The 15299-nt window shown below is 46.4% G+C and overlaps 1 pseudogene; it reads left to right on the forward strand.

Annotated features, from left to right (window-relative positions):
* Window positions 1-2662: 2662 nt before the first annotated feature.
* On the forward strand, window positions 2663-11022 carry LOC126028573 (peptidyl-tRNA hydrolase ICT1, mitochondrial-like; annotated as a pseudogene).
* The last annotated feature ends 4277 nt before the right edge of the window (window positions 11023-15299 follow it).

Raw genomic sequence — 15299 nt, forward strand, 5'->3', positions numbered from 1 at the left:
CTCAGAGCTGCCCTACACCTGCTCATCTCCATGCTGGCCTCCGTGGCCCGTCCCTGGGCAGCCCCAGCCCCTGGACCATCGAAGAGCCTGCTGTTTGTCAGCTGTCATGGTCAGGGGATGACAAGGGGCATTCTTTATGGTTCAAGGCTGGGGTGCAGCTGTCAAAACCCCATTATCAGGTGATTATTTCTGCTATGGTGAGTCTAGGGAGGGGCCCAGGATCTTCCCATGGGAACCCACAGACAACAACAAGGCTCTTTGGGCTTTAGGCTTTTTGTGGATCACTGTGGCAGTGCTCAAGCTTACTCCTGGCTCTGTGCTCAGGCATCACTGCTGAGGGACCTGGGGAAACCTACAGGGTACAGGGAGTCAAACCTGGCTTGGCTGCACACAAGGCAGAAGCTTTACCACTATAGTATTTCTCTAGCCCCAACACCATCAAGTCTGGAAGGGTTATTGCTGAGGGAGCAGCAGAAAGAGATAGACAGACAACTGAGACAGATGTACAGACAGATTCAAAGATAAAGAAGGGTGGCGGAGTTGAATGTGTAAGACTGCAGAAAATTCTGGTAGGAACTTTCAGTCATTAATAACATCTTTTTCAGAGAATATTTTTTCTGGTATTTTCTTTTCTTTTTCTTTTTTTTTTTTTTTTTTTTTGGTTTTTCAGGCCACACTCTTTTGATGCTCAGGGGTTATTCCTGGCTACATGCTCAGAAATTGCCCCTGGCTTGGGGGGGACCATATGGGACGCCGGGGGATCGAACCGTGGTCCTTTCCTTGGCTAGCGCTTGCAAGGCAAACACCTTACCTCTAGCGCCACCTCGCTGGCCCCTGGTATTTTTTTTTCACTGTCACTTTCTCCTTCCCTTAAGTAACTGTGGTGCTCACAACCTGGCTGTGGGGTCCAATTTACTCCTTTATTTGTTATTTGTGTATCCTCAAAGAGCTCCCAGAATGAGGCCGGAGAGATAGCAAGAAGGTAAGGCATTTGCCTTTCATGCAGAATGTCGGTGGTTCGAATCCTGGCATCCCTATATGGTCCTCTGAGCCTGCCAGGAGTGATTTTTGAGCATAGAGCCAGGAGTAACCCCTGAGCATTGCCAGGTGTGACCCAAAAACCAAAAAAAAAAAAGAGCTCCCAGAATGATAAATTGATTCCCACCCCCTTATCCCCTTTTGTGGGGAGATCTTGGTAATATTTATCCACAGCAAATAATCCACACAGACAGGAGAGTAAAGGGATAAAAAGATTGAGCCCAGAGAGTCCTCTGTCAGCCTACTACCAGCTCCAAAAAACACCCCGAGCCAGCCAGCAAACTCTGCCAAAAGACCCTGAACACCTCGCTCCCAAACTATTTATTTGGCTCTCAATAGCGCTCCCACCTGGAAGGTCAAGGTGGGACAACAGGCAAAGAATAATCTTATGGAAATGTTTTCATATACAATTCCCCCCTTTTTAGTAAAGCAACAATAATAATGTACAAAAGTAAGTAATGTTTTCTATAATCATAAAAGGAACAACTAAACAATAAGAAAAGAGTGGCTGTTTGCATAAGCGCATCACAGGGAAAAGTAAAGAAAAACTTCTAACCTAAACACAGGGTGTCCAAAACCAGAAACATGTCAAGGAATCAACTACAAGCTCCAGAGATGATAGATCTACGATGTACAAGATGAAGTATTCCAAATAAGTTCTGCCTTGGAAGAGCAGATGGAGTATCTGAAATTCAATGATCAAGATTCTAGTAGGCGATGGGGAGCTCCCAGGACAATCAGAAAGCCCAATTGTAATCTGGAGACAGAGATCCTTCGAAGAGATGCTAGAAAGGCTGTGTAGCAGGCGGGATGAAACACATTTTCCATTCATGTCCAGGTAGACCAGAAAGCCCATCTTTGGGGGCAGTGACTTAGGCCCTTACTTTGGAGGAAGAGGCACACCCCCCTGCTCAATGGGGGGGCCACTATAATGATGATCAATAGGTAATTGAACTTAATCCAAGTTCTTACTTCAGGCAGAAGTCCATAGAAAATCCGAAATTGATGTACGGCCAAGTACAGCCGATTATTTATAGACGGGAGCTTAAGTCACAAACCAAAACAAAATGTTTAAGGCAGAGAACCTCCCTGTATAAACAACAACAACAACAACAACTTGAGGGTCCATCCAAAATAGATAGAACATCCTTTTGAGGGGCCAGAGAGATAGTACAGCGGTGTTTGCCTTGCAAGCAGCCAATCCAGGACCTAAGGTGGTTGGTTCGAATCCCGGTGTCCCATATGGTCCCCCGTGCCTGCCAGGAGCTATTTCTGAGCAGACAGCCAGGAGTAACCCCTGAGCACCGCCGGTTGTGGCTCAAAAAAAAACCAAAAAAAAAAAAAAAAAAAAGAATCTCCTTTTGAACCTACTATTTTTCCCTATAATGCGCCCACGCAAAAAAAAAAAAAAAAAAAAAAAAAAAACGAAAACAGACAAAAATATCATTTAGGAAATTATTGACAACAATATCCAACCCACTAACCTAAAGCAAAGAAAGCAAAACCCTATTGTAATATATCAAGTCTTAAAATTAAAAACTCAAATGGAAAAAATATTAATTACAATAGTCAAAAGAAGTGTAGCATCAAACATAAATTCAGACACCGGAAGTGACCCGGAAGTAGTCCGAGACGCCAAGATGGCAGCCGCCTGCAGTCTTCGCTGGAGCCTGCGCAGAGTCGGGGCATGGCTGCCATCGCACCGGGCATTGCACAGGCGGGTAGACGGCACCGAGTTCAAGAGCATCTACAGCCTGGACAAGCTCTACCCCGAGTCCCGGGGCTCCGACACCGCCTGGAGGATCCCGAATGAGGCCAAGCAAGCCAGCAGTGACATTCCTCTAGATCGCTTGATGATATCCTACAGTCGGAGCAGTGGTCCTGGGGGCCAGAACGTAAACAAAGTGAATTCAAAGGCTGAAGTCAGGTTCCACCTTGCAAGCGCTGAATGGATTGCAGAGCCTGTGAGACAGCAGATAGCCCTAAGGCACAGAAATAAAATCAACAAGGCAGGCGAGTTGATTCTCACCTCCTAATGCAGCCGCTACCAGTTCCGCAATCTGGCCCAGTGCCTCCAGAAAATACGAGACATGATTGCCGAAGCCAGTCGGCCGGCCCCGGAGCCGTCCCAAGAGAGTGCTGCCCTGCACAAGGCCAGGGTGGAGAATATGAACCGGGAGAGGCTGAGACAGAAGAGAATAAACGCTTCCATCAAGACCAGCCGGAGAGCCGATGTGGACTGAGATATCTATCGGAACCCTCATCTGTCCAGAGCTGGAAAGGGGGCGATGGGGCACACTCACTCACTTCTGAAGGCAGCTGCAATAAAGCTCTGAACTCCTGGGGAAAAAAAAAAAACATAAATTCAAAGGATTACAATTATAAGAAAAATACAAAAGGTGAAATGTCTACAGAGTCCAATACCAATCTGTAAAGATAAGGAGTCTGGAACTCCAAAATGTCTAACCAAAGACACTTGATGAGTCTGGAGAAGCGGGTTGCAGCTTGGTACAGGGTACAAAACTCCAACAGTCAAGAATTTCTTCCTCAGGCCAAGATCAGGAGGCTTGTAGTTGTGGGTGAAGAACATGATTTGTACACGTGAAAGGATTCCTGAAAATTGAATGTTAAGGACTACAGGAGGGAGGGAAGGATAAGAATAAATTGGGGAAGATAAAGTTAGGAAAAGGGAACTATATACAAAATATGCAAAACAGACAGACACATAACAAGACATACATATACAGACTTCACAAAAAATATGGCCATGGGCCGGGCGGTGGCGCTAGAGGTAAGGTGCCTGCCTTGCCTGCGCTAGCCTTGGACAGACCACAGTTCGATCCCCAGGTGTCCCATATGGTCCCCCAAGCCAGGAGCAACTTCTGAGCTCACAGCCAGTAGTAACCCCTGAGCGTTACCGCTCATATATATATATATATATGGCCATAACACTCACTCATACTTACCAAAAAATATTTGTTGAAAAGTATCCAAAATAGAGCAAAAGAAAAAATTCAGCTGAATCAACAAAAAGCGCTTTACAATAGCCAGCAAATTGTTTAGATGAGTAACTTCAGATTCACAAAAAATATTTTTTCCAGCGCACCTCTTTTTAATAACTTTAGCTGAAGCCCTGCCCACTCCCAGTATATATATATATATTTTTTAAGGCAGAGTAGAGCAAATCTGAAGAAAATTTCATGCACAATACGACCATGAAAAACTAATACAAGTATAGAACAGTAATTCTATAGTAGTCAATCATAGATAATGAGCACTGTGAAGAGAGTCCACCTAAAAAGTATTGTTATGTCAAAATTATGAATTCACTTCCGTCTTGAAGCCTAAATTGAGGGAAATAAGAAAATGATGTTAGAAAGAAAGAATGAAAGTCGGGGCTGGAGAGATAGCATGGAGGTAAGGCGTTTGCCTTTCATGCAAGAGGTCATCGGTTCGAATCCCAGCGTCCCATATGGTCCCCCGTGCCTGCCAGGAGCAATTTCTGAGCATGGAGCCAGAAGTAACCCCTGAGCACTGCCGGGTGTGACCCAAAAACCACAAAAAAAAAAAAAAAAAAAAAGAATGAAAGTCGTCAAATAAGTATATCTCAATACATTGTCATATAACAACTTTAATATGATGAGGGATTTTTCTCTCAGGTGAGCCTTGAGTAATACTAATTATATTGTAAAATTTCCTGATTAATTGTGACCTAGAGCAATACTGAAATGAAGACATAAATGCACCATACAAGCAAACGCAATGGGGATCCATCATTTTCTTTTTTTTTCCTTTTTTTTTCTTTATTTAAACATCTTGATTACAAATATGATTGTGATTAGGTTTCAGTCATGTAAAGAACACCCCCTTCACCAGGGCAACATTCCCACCACCAATGTCCCAAATCTCCCTCCACCCCACCCCACCCCCACCTGTACTCCAGACAGGCTTTCCAGTTCCCTCATTCATTGACATGATTATGGTAGTTCTCTGTGTAGTTATTTCTAAGGGATCCATCATTTTCATCCTATTCAGCGATCATACCTGTGAAAAGAACCATAAAGCACTAATAACAATTGACAAATAAATGAAATGACTATCTGGCATTCATTGTAGATCTCTGAGAAGTATAAAACAGGATGTATGCTGCTGTGGATTTCACCAATGTCTTAGGGACTTTTTTTATCTTCTTGTCATCAAAATTGATCCAGTGTTGTCTTGTGGCAATTTTACAGTATAAAGTACAGTGTCCTTAGTGAACTTTACCATAATGGTTTGACACTGATGATAAGTTGTGTTTTTCAGGATTTGTGTTTCCAAAACCTCCAATTCTTTTCTTATCTGAATTCCACATTTGACATAACGTACTATCACGATTTGGGCAATCGCATTCCCTTTTTTAAAGGTCCATGTAACTGGTACGGTAATAACTACAATGATTTCTCCCATTGAATCTGAGTCAAAGACACCAGTGGTTATTGATATACCCTTTATGTTGAGGGAACCTCTGCCAAGAATCTAATCCATAGTATCTGGGGGTGCTGGGCCCACAATGCCAGTTTTTAAATATATGAGGGCATGCTCCTGGTAAACTGTAATGTCCTCTGGGCATACTATGTCCAATCCAGCACTCCCAGACCTTGTAGCGTGAATTAATTCCCTAATTGTGATGAATTTCCTTGGGCTTGGTTGGGAAGAATTATTGTCTGAGGGCTTTGCCCCTGATTTGGAAGAGGCCCTGTGGGCATTTCCCTGCATCAATGTGGGTTCTAAAGAGCTGAATTTAAAAGAAGTCGGCAATTTCTTTTGACAGGCCCATGTTTTCCACAATGGTAGCAGTTGATTTGCCTCCGGGGGATTGTGTTGAAACCTCTCCTCAGATTATTATCAACGAGGTTTCCGGATCTGCAGTCTTTCGCCCAGTGTTGCCTTTTCTGCATTTTGGGCAAAGCCCTGGTTTCCTGAAAGTGCTTTATCCCCAGTAGAAGAAAGGCATCATTCCCTTGGTAATTGTGAAGGTTTGTACCAAGTTCAAGTGTGACGGGGGTTGGGGCATATCATAGATATTTCAACAGGCATACAAAAAATCATTCAAATCTGCCTTTTTCTATAAAGGAGCCAATACTAATTTGTAGGCCAAATTTGCATTATAATAAGCCAGACATTTTTCTAGGTATTTTCTCAACTCCTCATTTTTGATTTGTATTTTCAGAGCATCTTTAAATGTACCCACAAACTCTACATACAGCTCATGGGGATCTTGGGTAATTTTTAAAAAGGTTCCTTCACCAGTGCTGTTAGTATCAATTTTTTCCCGTGAAGACAATGCAATATCCTTAATTATTATTATTATTATTTGTTTATTTTTGGGCCACACCCGGCGATGCTCAGGGGTTACTCCTGGCTGTCTGCTCAGAAATAGCTCCTGGCAGGCACGGAGGACCATGTGGGACACCGGGGATTCGAACCAACCACCTTTGGTCCTGGATCGGCTGCTTGCAAGGCAAATGCCGCTGTGCTATTTCTCCGGGCCCATCCTTAATTATTTTTAAGATTTCTTTAGGTAAAGCAGCTTGTGCCTGGACATCTGCATATTGATTTTCTGCCATCAATAATTCATACAAGAGGTTGACCCCTGCCACTTCTTTTTTTGTTCCATCCTGGCTATATAATTTGGATTTTATACCTTCTGAATAAAACATTTCCCATTCGGTTTGTGTTTAGATGGCAGGCATAAGTCAGCAATTTTTTTTTGTTTTGTTTTTTTGTTTTTTTGTTTTTGGGTCACACCTGGCAGCGCTCAGGGGTTACTCCTGGCTTGAGTCCCAGAAATCGCTCCTGGCAGGCTCAGGGGACCATATGGGCTGCCGGGATTCGAACCACCGACCTTCTGCATTTGAGGCAAATGCCTTACCTCCAATGCTATCTCTCCAGCCCTGCAATTTTTTTTAAATCATACAGACTCCAAGGTAATTTATGACACCAAAATTTTAGTAACTCTACACAGTATGGTGATGTTGGACCGAAATCTTTACATGCTTTTTTAAACCAATCTTCCATCTCAAGGGGTTCATAGATTGAAACATTTACTCCGTGTAACTAGACTGAGGCTGGATTAACAAAATTACTCTGAATAGAGCTGTGAGGCCTGAAATGTGGAGTAGGTGCCTTAATTCGAGCATGTGGTTCATTGTCTGAGTCAGCACTATTATGTGATCCAATTCTGTGAACAGAATCAGGATTCACTTGTGGACTTAGCACCGGAGGTTGGTCATTAGTGTTAAGATTTGGATTTGGATTGTGAGTTTCTAAATTATTTTCCCCAGTTGTAGTGTTCGCAGGAAAAAAATAATGCCTATATTTTTGATGGTGGGGCTGGATTCGTCAGCCTGCACCTTGGTCTGGATTTTCATCGGCTAGATTTCCTTATTATCCATACTGGTTTTAACTTCACTGCTTCTACACTTTCTATTTCCTAAACACCAGCCAATACCTATAACAATATTAGCCAACACAGAAATTCCACAAACTATGACGGATAAAGACAATGCAGAAGAGGCAAGTATTGGAGTATAAATTTTTGTTCGAAATATAGACCACAACCATCCAACGGCAATGATTTTCCCTAGCGCCAAACCAATTGGTTTAAAACAAGATGGAATAATCCTCTTGACTAATGCAGAACCAATGTGTTTGAAACAAGGTGGCACAATCAATGTGATTAACCACAGAAGCCATCCAAGGGTCTCCAGAGGAAATTTCCAATAAAGCATTTCACTTACAGTTATTGAGGGTCCAGGTTCAGCAGGTTCGTGCGCCATTTGTGGGGTCCCGTTTACTCCTTTATTTATTTGTGTATCCTAAAAGAGCTCACAGAATGATAAATTGATTCCCATCCCCTGATCCCCTTTTTGGGGGGGAGATCTTGGTAATATTTATCCGCAGCAAATAATCCACACAGACAGGAGGGTAAAGGGGTAAAAAAGTTGGAGCCAGCCAGTAAACTGCCAAAAAACCTGAACACCTCGCTCCCAAACTATTTATTTGACTCTCAACAGCGTCCACACCTGGACAACAGGCAAAGAATACTCTTATGGAAATGATTTCATATACAACACCCAGCCATCTCCCCAGGACCCAGCGGGCAATGGGAGGTGTTGCCATGAAGACATTCTGGGGCCTTTCCCTGGGAGCTGCACCCATCACTGTCCTTTCAAGGTCCATCAAGATGCCTTTCTGCAGAACCATTTCTGGGCCTGAGACAACACGTGCCTGGAACGCATAGAACATTCTCTTCTGCCTCTCTTGGCAGGGATATTACTGGGTTTTGTGGGAGGTGGTGGTTTTGCCCCAAAGAGCATATTTGTGTGCGAGTGTGTGTGTGTGTGTGTGTGTGTGTGTGTGTGTGTGTGTGTGTGTGTGTGTGTGTGTAAGAGAGAGAGGTGAATTATTTGCAGGTCACCAGAATTTGACATTGTGATTAGGCATGAAGTGGGACAGGCCCAGATACACAGGTCCCTGTTCTTTTTTTTTTTTTTTTTTTTGGTTTTTGGCCCACACCCGGCGTTGCTCAGAGGTTACTCCTGGCTGTCTGCTCAGAAATAGCTCCTGGCAGGCATGGGGGACCATATGGGACACCGAGATTCGAACCAACCACCTTTGGTCCTGGATCGGCTGCTTGCAAGGCAAACACCGCTGAGCTATCTCTCGGGAGGTCCCTGTTCTTGATTCCTGTGCTCCCCAGAAGTATGTCAGGGAGTGTAGGGTTCTGGCACCAGGTCCCCCAACAAGGCCAATGCAAGGGTGGGTAAGGATCTCTTCCAGCCCGTGGCCTCCAGGCCATACTCGGAAAAGAGAGAGAAGACTGTGTGAGCCACAGACCACTCCCAGGGAAGCGTTGTCAGAGCAATGGACTTCGTTTATTGAAGGTAGGGACAAGGCTTTTAAGGGCAAACTTTAGATGGGAAACAGAATGTGGGTAATACAGTTTAGACATTACAGCAACAAGATGGTATGCAGAGACACAGTCACAAGGTACATGGCATCATTGATTTGGATGGTATGGGAAATAGCAGTTACAATGCCTATGGCATCAGTAAATCAGGAAGCATGTAAAGATAGCATAGCATTGCTCATGGCATCATTAAATCAAAAAGTATGTAAAGATAGTAATTGCAATGCTTGTGGCACTGTTAGCCTGGACAGGTCGTTTGACCTGGATGACTTTCTCCTGTGCTCATTGCAACATAATGGCGCTCGAACAGGCTGAACCTGGACCCTCAATAACTGTAAGTGAAATGCTTTATTGGAAATTTCCTCTGCTGACCATTAGATGGTTTCTGTGGTTAGTCATGTGGATTGTGCCACTTTTTTCCATACGCATTGGTTCTATATTAGTCAAGTGGATTATTCCATCTTGTTTTGAACTAATTGGTTTGGCTCTAAGGAAAATCATTGCCGTTGGGTGGTTGTGGTCTATATTTCAAATGAAAATATCGGCTTTATTCAGAGGACAAGACTAAAGCCAAAAGCCCCAGAATCAGCTCCAGCCAAAAGCCCCAGCCTTCCACAGACCCTTGCTTTTATATATCATAATCAGGTACCACCCTAGGGTGGGAGCAGAATGCCAGGTCACACCCTAGGGTAGGGCACAGTCACCAATCAGGGTAGGGTCATAACGTAATAATCCCATGGAAATGTTTACAGACACAACACTCATATCAACAGGGACACAAGTCTCTAAACAGAGACTTCCTTTTATATTCAAGGCCAACCTTGCAGAAATCTCCTTTTTTCATGGCCTTCTTCCCCACAAGGAAAAGCTGGGTATCATTAAATTAGCACTTTTTTAGGAGGTAAAGTAGCAAGAAAAATAAAAGCAGCATGAAAGGGGTACTTTGGGGGTCAATCACAGTCTCTTTCTTTTGCCTCATTTTTGCTTTCAAGCTTCCTCCTTCCTGGGAAATAGAAATTTTAAAAGTCCACAAGAGTGCCAGAGCATAGCGGTTAGGGCATTTTGATAAGATCAATAAGGGTTCGATCCCAGAATCCATATGGTCTCCGAGCTGGCCAGGTGTAACCCTGAGCACCACCAGGTATGGCAAAAACGTTTAAAGTAAACAAGAGAGGGGGGTTTCAAGGGAAACATAGTTCAATAACTGTCTTCTGTCTTTTTTTTTTTTTATGGTTTCAGGCTCCTCCTTCCTCCCTATCTCCTCCCACTCCCTGGATCCCAGTTTCTGGCTGGGTCTGTGCCAGCTCATGAGTCAATGGCACTTTCCTGTGGACCCTCCCCTGAGCAGGGGGCCCAGCACAGCCTATCTGGGCACCTCCTGCCCCTGTCAGTGCCAAGGAGACCTTGGAAGGAACCCAGTGTCTTTCTTCCTCCCTGCACTGGGACCATCACACTTGAATGTTCTTCTCCTAAGCCCACTGTTCCAAGGATTGGGTTCGATCCTGTCATCATATATGGTCCTCTGAGTTCTGGCAGGGTTGATCTTTGGGCTTAGGGGATTATAGAGGATGCTGGGGATTGAACCCGGGTTACCCATGTGCAAGGCAAATGCCCTATCCACTGCTCACTCTGGCCCCTGTAATTACTCTCCTAGACCATCCCAGATCCTCATGGTGATAGCGCCCACTTGAAGACCTCCTGAACCCTGTCTCCTATTGTGAAATTTCTGCATGTCCATCATTGATTTTGCTGTCTGCTGTTCCCTCCTCAGTTAACCATCTAACCAGCCAGCATTCATCTGCCCATCCACCATCATTCATCCTCCCTTCCATCCATCTGTCTCTCTTCCATTATTGCATTTCCCCCTCCTCCACTCACCCCATTTGTCTGTCCACCCCCTCTCCCCCATTCCTCCCTCCCTGTACCTGTGATAAACACCCTCCTTGGAGAGTCTCAGCTACTCGGGGGTGCAGGGTCTGGGCACAGTGGTGTACAATGATGGTCTCAGACATCTGGGCCCTAAACTCTGAGCCTGTGACAGCCCCTGACCTGGACAAAGGCATTTGCAGGACAATGAATTTAGGGCCTTGGGTCATGACCTTCTCCTGGATGTCCTCAGGGACCTGATGGCTGAACCCAGTGTCCTTGTACAGCTGGGAGGGAGGCTGGAGGGAAAGGAGGGTCCGGATGTGGCATCAACAGTCTCAGTCCCTGTTAGTAATGGGGCAGTGGAATTGACAGAAGCAGAACCAAGAAACTCCAGGTCAGAGGTCAGATCACTAGTTTATTGTCTCTCATATATATTATATATAAATTAAATCTTTATAATTTAACAACTCAAAATAAATATTATCCCGCATTGTCCCGGGCAGCTGGGCTGGTGATTCAGACTCCGCATTCCACAGTCTTCCCCAAAATAATTCTTAGTTTTTGTGCTCCCATGCTGTGCTCAGGATTTACTGCTGGTTGAGACAGGGATCACCCTGGAGGGGCTCAAGGGACCATCTGGGTGTCGGGGATTGAACTTGTTTCGGCTGCATGCTGGCAGTGCCTTCCCCACGGTGCTGCCTGTTCCAGCCCCCCTGAGTCTTTAACGGAGTCTTTAGCTGGGACTGAGGTAAAAGGGCTGAGTCAAGGTTCCACAGGTGAGAAGACTTGGTACTGAGATGGCTCACAGGGTCCCTCAGGGGCAAGGGGACCTCAGAAGAGTGGTGGAAAATAGACGAAGAAAAGGAAACTTCCTCGTCCCTGTGTATGTGCCACTTTTCACCAGCCACGGTTCCCACATGTGGACACTGGACTGCCAATGTGACCTGGTTGTGCAGGATAGGGCCCCCCATGTGCTGATTTGGGGGCTCACATGGGTGAGGTATCCCATGCATACAGGTTGTAGGGCTCACAAGAGTGGGGGGTACCACACATGCTGGTTGTGCGGCTCAAGTTTGCTGTGGTGTTCACAGGTGTTCATTGACTCTGGGGTCTTTTAGTGTTTGGGGTCCTGAATGGTGGGACTCACCTAGGCCCCATTCTTTAGCTGTGCTAATCCCACGCCCTGGCTGTACCATGTGATCATGCCAGTGCTGCCACCCAGGGAGGACTCAGAATAAACAGAGTCACTGGGCCCAGCTCAGGGCATGGGGGGACTCAAGGATCAGATTCAGGGCCTCACGCATTAAGGCAGGTGCTTCAGCCCAGGAACCCCCCACTGATGTCTAATTCTTAGAGGCTTCCTGCATGGAACAAGCTCTAATAGGAAGAATGATTCTTGACTTTGGCTCTGAGGCATTGACTCTAACCCTGGGAATGTCCCACTTCATAGCAGAGTCTGTTTACTTTAGAGGGACAGGGAAGGGAATTGGGGGTCACAGTGGATAGTCTATACACATTGTGTGATGTTGGGCGCCTGGTGAAGTGTGTCAGTTGGATTGAGCTGGGGCTGAAGCCAAGGTTGGCCCAACCAGGAAATGTTTAGGGATACTTCAGGCTCTGCACTCAGGGACCACTCTTGGAGGTGCTTGGAGACCAAGTGGGGTGCCAGAATTGAAGCCAGTTTGGCCACGTGCAAAGCAGGAACCCTTCCTGCTGTCCTGTCTCCTGCTGTCCACTTTGAGCCCAGTAGAATCTCTAATCACGAAGGGTGGATTGGCACGCGGGGGGTTCTGGAGAAGGAGGTCGCTGGGACTCTGCAGAAACCACGTGATAACCAGCAGAAATCCGAGCTGGTCTCCCAGAACCCCACTGTGCTTTTCCCTTTGTGGACCCTGATCCCACAGGGTCCCAGCACAGTCCTGCTGAATTCTGTGAGTCCTTCTAGCCCAGACAGAGCTCACGGGTGGTGCTGGAGACCCCAAGATGGGATATGCGCACTGTGTCCTGAGGCAGAGGGGAGCCCCTGAGGGCTGGCTGGGCAGGTGTCAGTCTTGGGGGGGGGGGGTTTGTCCCATGACAGCTGCAACCCCAGAGTCCTCAGGTCAGTCCCAGCACCGCGCGCCCTCTGCCGGCGGACTCAGGTAGTGCCGACTTCAGTCCTTGCAGAACTGAAGGCATAGGAGACCTACCAGCATGGAAAGATGCGAATTTTATTGCAAGGCCCTTTCAGGGGAGTTTTCCTTTTCAATTTTTCCCCTAAACTTGACAGAGCAGTTCTCAGGAATTACGCCTATGTCTGTGCTAAGGAAAAACTCCTGTCAATGCTCACAGAACTATATTAGATGCCAGGGATCCAACCCTGTGCTAGGCAAGCACCCTCCCCATGTCCTATCTCTCCAGCCCCTGCGAGGTCCTTTCAGACACAACCACCCAGACCGTCCCTGGAGCTCAGTGTCCCAGAGGTGCAGGCCTGAGATCCTTCTCCCTGAAGCCAGGCAGCTTCTCCAGATGTGGGCATGATGGTCTCGGCAGGGGTGCCCATTAAAACACACACTGCTGGGGCAAGAGCCACAGGACAGTTATTAAATCACTTATCTTACATGTGGCTGACCTGTATTTCATCTCCAGAATATCATATGATTTTCTGAGCACTAATTCTTGTGCACACATCCAGGAGTTGCCCCTAAGCACACCAGGTGTAGTCCCAAAAATAAAACAATTATTGACCAGGTCCCAGTGCAGACCAGACAGACGAGACTCTGACATTAAAATAACTACGGGGGTGGGGGGGATGTCTGTAGGCACAAGGGTAGGTTTTGGGTGCACCAAAAAGGGTGCTTCTTGAGAGAAGCCTCCACAATGTCGGGTACTTTGTACTGACCTCTCACCCCATCTCAGAATCCTACACCACACTTACCCCATTCTCGGAGAAGTTGTGTCAGTTCTGACCTGGGGACAGAGAAAGGATGCATCAGGAAGTCACAGGCTGTCAGGGATTGGAGCTTGGGACCTCAGGATTAGGGGATCCCCCTCCCCTTCCCGTTTAGGACAGGGATCAAGTAGAGAAACTAGCATAGGCCTATGGCTCAGATGGGGATTGAGGCTCTGGGAGGTTCAGGCCAGACAGGCAAGTGGGGAATGTTCCAAAGAGGAGACACTCATGGGACTTTTTGAAACAGCAGCACCAAATCAGGAATCTGATCCCTGCCAGGACCACAAGTACTATCCCAACAGAAAGGATGATTGTGAGAGCTGAGGGTGACTGTGACTGTTCTCTGGATAATCCTGGAGAGAAGGAACAGGGATTTAGGACAGATTTTGGAGTTCCCCCTACCCAGCAAACATAGCCCCTCATCCTTTTCAATAGCCCCAGTCACATTCCAGGTCTCTATTATTCAAGACTTGACCATAGGAATGGCCAATCAGAGCATTCCATTCCATTTGGCTATTGTGTTTGCTTACTAGGATCATGTGACCTGAGCTCACCAATGAAAGGCAGCCCTGGGACTTTGGGCAGACCTATATTCAAAGTGTTATTCTCTTTCCCGCCCTGTGACTTAACAGTGTGATGGGAACCTGCAGGTCCGCTGCCTTGTGAGAAAATAAAGAGAAAATAAAGACCCTGGATTACACATACAATCCAGGCACCTAGTTTTGATCAAACTAAAGGGACCTTTTCCCTAATGAGCCATTTTCTAGGCCAACTTGGAAGTATGTTCCAGCAGCTGCAATGCTCGAGCTTGGCATTATCCCGGGAAAGGCCTTTCTCCGGAAAGAGGTGTTAGGAGGGAGGGAGGGAGCATTCTGGCAACTGAAGGGTTCCTCACCAGGGACCCCAGCCCTCTCTTAGAGGCAGTCCTGCTGGTCACCTCCTGGGGTGTCTGTCTGTGCTCCCCACTAGCTCCTCACCTGGTAGCTTGACTCTCTTGGTTGCCTGGGCCATCCCTAGGGTGTTGGAGACTCGAAAGATGAAGGTGGTGTTGATGGGCTCCTCTGAACGCTGGAGCAGGAGCCGGGCACCCTGAGGTTCAGCACAGGGGGCAGGGGCCCCATGGTCCTTGGGACACAGCAATGTCAGTCATCTTAAGCACACATCCCGTTTTAACACCAGAGAACACACCTTGCTTACCCTAATCATCCTTACTCATCACCCTAAACACAGAAGCACACACCCGGTTTTAATCCCTTCTCACATCCTACCCGATTGACACAGAGCCCACACCCTACTCTCCCCTAATATAAATAGCCCTTTCTCACCTCCAATAAACAGAGTTACTCTCCTGAAGTGGCTGTGGTTGTTTCTTTGTGAGGAGTCTACTTGCCTGAGATCCGACCTCACCAGCAACTTTTACATGTTGGGATCTGACCTTAATGGCATCATTTAGACAGGGGTAAGGGGAGGGGCTGGAGAGAGAGCACTGTATGCCTTGCACTCAGC

Source organism: Suncus etruscus, chromosome 14 (genome assembly GCF_024139225.1).
Source record: "Suncus etruscus isolate mSunEtr1 chromosome 14, mSunEtr1.pri.cur, whole genome shotgun sequence".
NCBI lineage: Eukaryota > Metazoa > Chordata > Mammalia > Eulipotyphla > Soricidae > Suncus > Suncus etruscus.